The sequence below is a fragment of the Salminus brasiliensis genome, chromosome 10 (genome assembly GCF_030463535.1).
Source record: "Salminus brasiliensis chromosome 10, fSalBra1.hap2, whole genome shotgun sequence".
NCBI lineage: Eukaryota > Metazoa > Chordata > Actinopteri > Characiformes > Bryconidae > Salminus > Salminus brasiliensis.
In genome coordinates this window covers 39006024-39012023 of record NC_132887.1, presented here as the reverse complement: position 1 = coordinate 39012023, position 6000 = coordinate 39006024, and positions in this window count along the sequence as shown.

Genomic DNA, 6000 nt, shown 5'->3' with positions numbered 1-6000 from the left:
ATCTCTCTCTCTCTCTCACAGATGGGACACACTATTAGCTGGACACTTTACAAGCTTGTTCTCTTGCACAGCACACATCAAAACCTGTGTGTGTGTGTGTGTGTAAGTGTGAGTGTGTGTGTGTGTGTGTGTATGTTAAAGGCTCCCTGAAGATCAGACTTGTTGTTCTTCCTGGCTTCTACTGGTTCAAGCACGAAGACGTTCTGGTAAAAAGGGCCGTTTAGCAGCATTTCTTTCACATTAATCTACAGCAACAACCAACAACGGGCGTTTTCAGAAAAGCAAAGCACAGCTCGGACTGAGAAGCCGATCCAGTGGCTCTGGAGAACACTTCCTCTTATTAAACCTCCGGCTTCATAACACACAGAGAAATGAACAGGAAACCGAGCTGCCCTTTCATTTCCTTCATCTTCATATCCGATAACTGGTGGATGGTTAGCGCTGAAAAGCTCTCAGCAGGACTCGATCCATATGCATAGAAACTGATCAGCCATAACATTAAAACCACTGACAAGTGAAATCACTAACACATATCAGGCAGCAAGTGAATCAGTCAGATCTTGAAGGTGACGTGCAAGAGCGAAAAGTATTGGGACACCTGCTCGTTCATAGTTTCTTCTGAAATCAAGGGTATTAAAAGAGCTGATCCTGCTCTACTGTCCGGAGAAGAAGATTCACAGCATTGCTGTGAGGATTGGATTGCATTCAGCAATACGAGCGTTAATGATTTCAGGATACTGGATGAACACCATCCCTCCTCATCCCCACCTCCACTGCTCCATGGCATTAGGCAGCATGGTGCCAATATGTTCATGATGTTGATCTGCTATAGAGAGTCCTAATCTATTGGCAATACTTCTCTACAGGGACAAAACAAGCTGTGTGTGTCTGAAGGGGGATGGGGGGACGGGGGGATGGGGGGGGTGCATTTGCACATCTGTTTTTGTGGAATTGGTTGCAAATTAAAGTAGCTGTATGCACTCATTAGAACGCATTAAAAGAGGGTGTCCACAAACTTTTGGACACACAGTGTATCTGCCAATAGAATGAGAGATTTTCAATTTACTCTTATAAAGATCTTCTCTCCACTTCATTCTCCATTTGCTGCCCCTCGAGGCTCTTTAGCTCTGAATTCATGCTCCAGTCCAGAGCCAACTGGGCCTTCAGGAAGAGCCCCTTTAATCACACCTAACGTTTCAGTACCTGCTGTGATCTGCTCTCCACCAGAGCTGTCTGCTAAACGTGTAAATCGAAATGTAAATGTCTGAGGACTCTTAGACGCTTAGATTCCCCGCCCCTAACGAGCCAAAGCCAGGGCAGCAAGGCGCGATAAGAAGCAAAAGAGCATGAAAAGTCAATTTTGCTGCATATTAAACTGGAAGAAGCGCATACGGGCCCGGCTGGAGGAATAGCTTCTCACTCGCAGACAGCAATTTGTGTTTTATTACGCCGGAATATCCTCCGCCACAGATCTGGCCCGACAACATCGAGCTGAAAACGAGGGATTAACATCTGAGCACTTGTAGGGGGGCGGGGGGAGGGGAGGGGAGGGGGTGCACTAGGCTTGAATTATGCTGTTGGTGGGAATCGTCCAATAAAAATCTCTCTCAAAGACTAGGCCCAACCGAAAGGCAAAGGAGAATGCTTTACCCTTATGTAGTCTTAAGGGTCAAAAATGGCCTGATGAATCTACGTACCCTGGTGGTGTGCAGCTTTCGTGGAAGTATGAAGGACGGCGAGGTCTCATGTTCTCTTTCAGGGCTCTTTCTCTGCAGTTAAATATATAGCGGTGGGTCATTTTTAACCCCTGATGACACAAGGGTTAGCTAGTTCTTTTCATTAAAAGTGAGATACTGATTTAGCTGTGCAGGTCAGACGGGTTTTTAGTCATTTCTTTGAGATTTATGGCCTTTGCTTTGCTGGCCCTGATTCGCAACTGGCTGTTAGAACACACTATATAAAAAAATAAATAAATAAATAAATAAATAAATAAATTACTAATTTAATGGAAAGTAACTTTACAACTTTCAACTTTACTGAACAAGCCAACGGTTATTTTAAGTAGTATGCCAATAATTACAAATTTATTTATTTATTTATTTATTCATTTATTATTAAACCCCTTAGGATATTTATTCAGTATTTTTTTTACATTTTCTAAAATATGTACATACAATAATTATCTGTAATTAAACATGTGGCAATAAAAAAAGGTTTATGTCCATACTAATAATTAATTCTTTCTTCCTTATTTCACTGTAAAAAAAAAAAATATTAACTAAATGACTGGCAGCAAAGTCAGAATATGAAATATCAATCAATTTCGGTGGGAAAACGTAAAAAAAAAATTAGTGTCATAACTTTTAGTCTTGAAGCTGTTCATAATAAATAACGTAACGGCAAAATAACGTAAAATAATGTTTTTCTTTCTCTGCTGAACTTTTTGTGCCGTTACTTTTAAAGGTGTTTGATCATAATAATTTAGAAACAATCTGAAATATAGTTTTTCTCTGCAGAACATAATCAGATTTTCGGTAAATTCATTGATTTCCAATGCATTGGAATTTTGCGTTTTGTGTTTGGCAGCCTTTTGAATGTTTTTTATATAATGTAAAATATATAAAATATAATATTTATACATTTTTATGGGTTTTGTTGTTGTTGTTTTTTTGTGTCCTCCTGAGAGAGTGATTTGAATCTCCTTGTCTAACTCCAATCATGATGTCTGCTAAGCCCATAGCATCTGTCTGTCTACTGGCATGAGTTCATACCATCTCTACCTATAACTCTTTCTCTCTCATGTCTTCTATAGTGTCTCTCTACACTTACCGTACCCTGTCTCTGTCCTCTCTCTCTGCTCTCCTCGCTGCAGGAGCGTGTCCTTCAAATCTGCTGATTTGGCCCTTTGGGTCATAAAGCTTCTCCTTGATGCTGGAGTCTTTTACTCCATATCTGTATGCAGCGTCGCATGTGTCACAGCCATTCCCACCGGTCAGCTCCATAGTGTGATGGAGACGTCCCCCTGAGACTGCACAGAAGTCCTGAGAAGAATAAAAAACATGTGTCTGAGAGACAGAGAGAGAGAACCCAATAGAACCGCCTGGGGTAAAGAACCTTGCTCAAAAGAGAAAGGGCATCGCAGTCTGGGGTCGAAAGTTGCTGAAGAGCATCACAGAAAGCACTGGTATTGTGTCGCTTTCAGGCAGAGCATGCTTACAACAACCTGCCTGGTTGTTCAATAATCTCTAATAATAATAATAATAATAATAATAATAATCAGGATTCCTGCTAACGTCTTTTTCAGCAACTGTACGTACATTTCCAACCGCTAGAAACACACCCCTCCCTTCAGAGCTCCTTCCGAAGTCTCAAATGTTGAGCAAGGCTGTCCGTTAGACAGTGCGCTAACTCTGTGGTAGCTATTTTAGGTTACTAGGTTGGCTAACGGCCTCGTCCCGCTAACGTTACCCAGCATAGCGTTTCAAATTAGACATGAATTGAGGCTAGCAAACAACTACGATTTCCGATTTGCCATGAAACCTTTTACGAATGTTGTACGATCAAATACCTTGATTTAACGCTACAGAGAGCAACGTCATGCCATGTAATTCGGTAATTAGCTGTACACATCCACGCCTCACGAGTCTTCATCCTCACTTGATCTAGGAAGGAAGTTGATCTTTTCCTTTTTGGCTGATTCTCAGCCACTTCCCTTGACTGTGCATGAAGTTCAAATGGTAGCTAGCAAGGGGCCAGAAGAGGGGCCTCGCTTTGCCTTTCTTGCCAGCATATGAGAAGTTCTATCTGAGGGTTCTCCAGGTTTTGTGGAACCCTTCTGCTTAGTAGCATCAATTAGCCTGTTTATCAGATCCACTGACCGCTGCTCAGAGAAGCCTGCTGCTATTGAGTGTTAGCACAAGGTCAGAGCCAGGCCTAACAGGTCAATTCAGGCCTAATGAGATAACTTTAGGAGACTGTAGGACTGGAAGGGGTCATGCTGACTCTGCTGAGCTGGCCAGGGGTGCCCAGATGAAGACGTACAACTGTGTACAAGCAGGCTCAGGGTTCAAGGTCTGGGGCCCTGGGTGGTCCAGCGGACTAAGGTGTGTCACTGTGATCAGAGGGTCGCATATCTTTCTGATCACATCCCATATGGTTCGTATCCCGATTACGCTGCTAGCCATCGGCAGCCGGGGCCTCGAGAGAGCGCAGTTGGCCCTGTTCTCATCACTGGCGTCTGCTAGCCGGTGCGTTAGAGCTGGGTATACGCCGCTTCCCTTCAGGCGCGTTGGTCGGGGTGTTGAATGTGATGGGGGGCGGGTGGGGGTTTCTCTTGCACCTCAAGACCCATTGTCATTAATTCTCGCGCAGAGGCCTGAGGAATCCGCCTGTCTCGCAAACGGAAAGATTAACGGGAGGAAAGCGAGGGAAGTTTTAGCGGATGCTATTTCTTTTGCATAATGCCTCTGCACTAGGGGGCAAACGGAAAGGCTCATATTTCAGCGTCCTCCTGTTTTTGCATCAACTGTACACAGCTGAGATTAGCTGCAGTCCCTCTGAAACACACAACACGCTTTACTCATTTCTCAGCACGGCCCCGAGACAAGCAAATATTGCATATCCGAAGCTATGGTGGTGCGAACGGTGAGTGGAGACGTGGACGGGTGAGAGAATTCCGGCTCTCCGCCTGATGACTGTAGCTATTAATTACAGCGCACTGCATTACAGATCATGCCGGCGGATGCTAAGTGCTAATTGCTGTTCTCATCACACAAACGCACAGAGTTATGGGACAGGAATCACCACTGTTCACGGGTGGGTTGGCCGTGTCTCGCTGTTTGGATTAACGGATGGATGCATGGATGGCCAGCGCAAGAAAATCACCGGGGTCAAGAGCACACCTACGGTGTTAAAAGCCGAGCCTGCGGCGTCTAGATTTGCTTCAGTTTAACTCGGTGGGGTTTTCATTCAGCAGCGGACCCCGGCAGAGGTGTAGTGATTTGAAGCCCCCCCAGGCAGCCTAACAACAATCACTCAATAATAATACTTCGCAGTAGATGAAGCAGGAGGTGGCTCTGGCTGGACAGTCTGTGTTGCATCTCCTAGACTGGAACATACATATAAGGACAAAAGTATTGGGACACCGGTTCATTCAATATTTCTTGTAAAATCAAGGGTATTAAAAAGAGTTTATCCTGCTTTTGTTGAAGTTACGGTCTCTACTGTACAGGGAAGAAGGTTTTCTGCTAGATTTTGCCAGAGAGCATTGCTGTGAGGATTTGATTGCATTCAGCAACAAGAGTGTTAGTGAGGTGATATTGGATGATCCTCTTCCTAAACCCATCATTCCAGAGAACACAGTTCATCCACTGCTCCACAGCTCAATGCTGGGGGGTTTTATGCCCCTCTATAGACCACGCCTGGCCTGTCTGTGTGTAGGGTGTATATGTGTGCAGTAGAAGGGGTGTCCACAAACATTTGGGTGGGATTTTTTTAAATTATTTAGAATTTTTCATTCTGATATTCTAATATTCCTAAATATAACGTTTAAATAGAATTTTTTCACCTCATCCTAGAGTGAACATCTTTTTGTGGGTATTTTTTTAGTTTTAGAATTTTTAATTATGATATTCCCATATATTCCATATATATATATATATATATATATATATATATATATATATATATATATATTAACTGGATATAACTTAACTGCCTCATACTAGCAATAAACATCCTATCTTATCAATCAAAATATCAATGTATTTATGTTTTGATTATTTATGTTTTGATTTTACATAATTATATACACAAAATATACACAAAAACATGGCATATGGAAAACCCGCTTTTACTTGGCCCAACATCCTCTCTCTCTCACTGTATAGATAACAAATACTGCCCTTATTATCCACTGAAAATCATATTTCTTCAGCGTGTACGTTTCTGCACTGCTTGCTCTAATATAAAATAAATGCATTTGTTGCTCATGATGCAAAT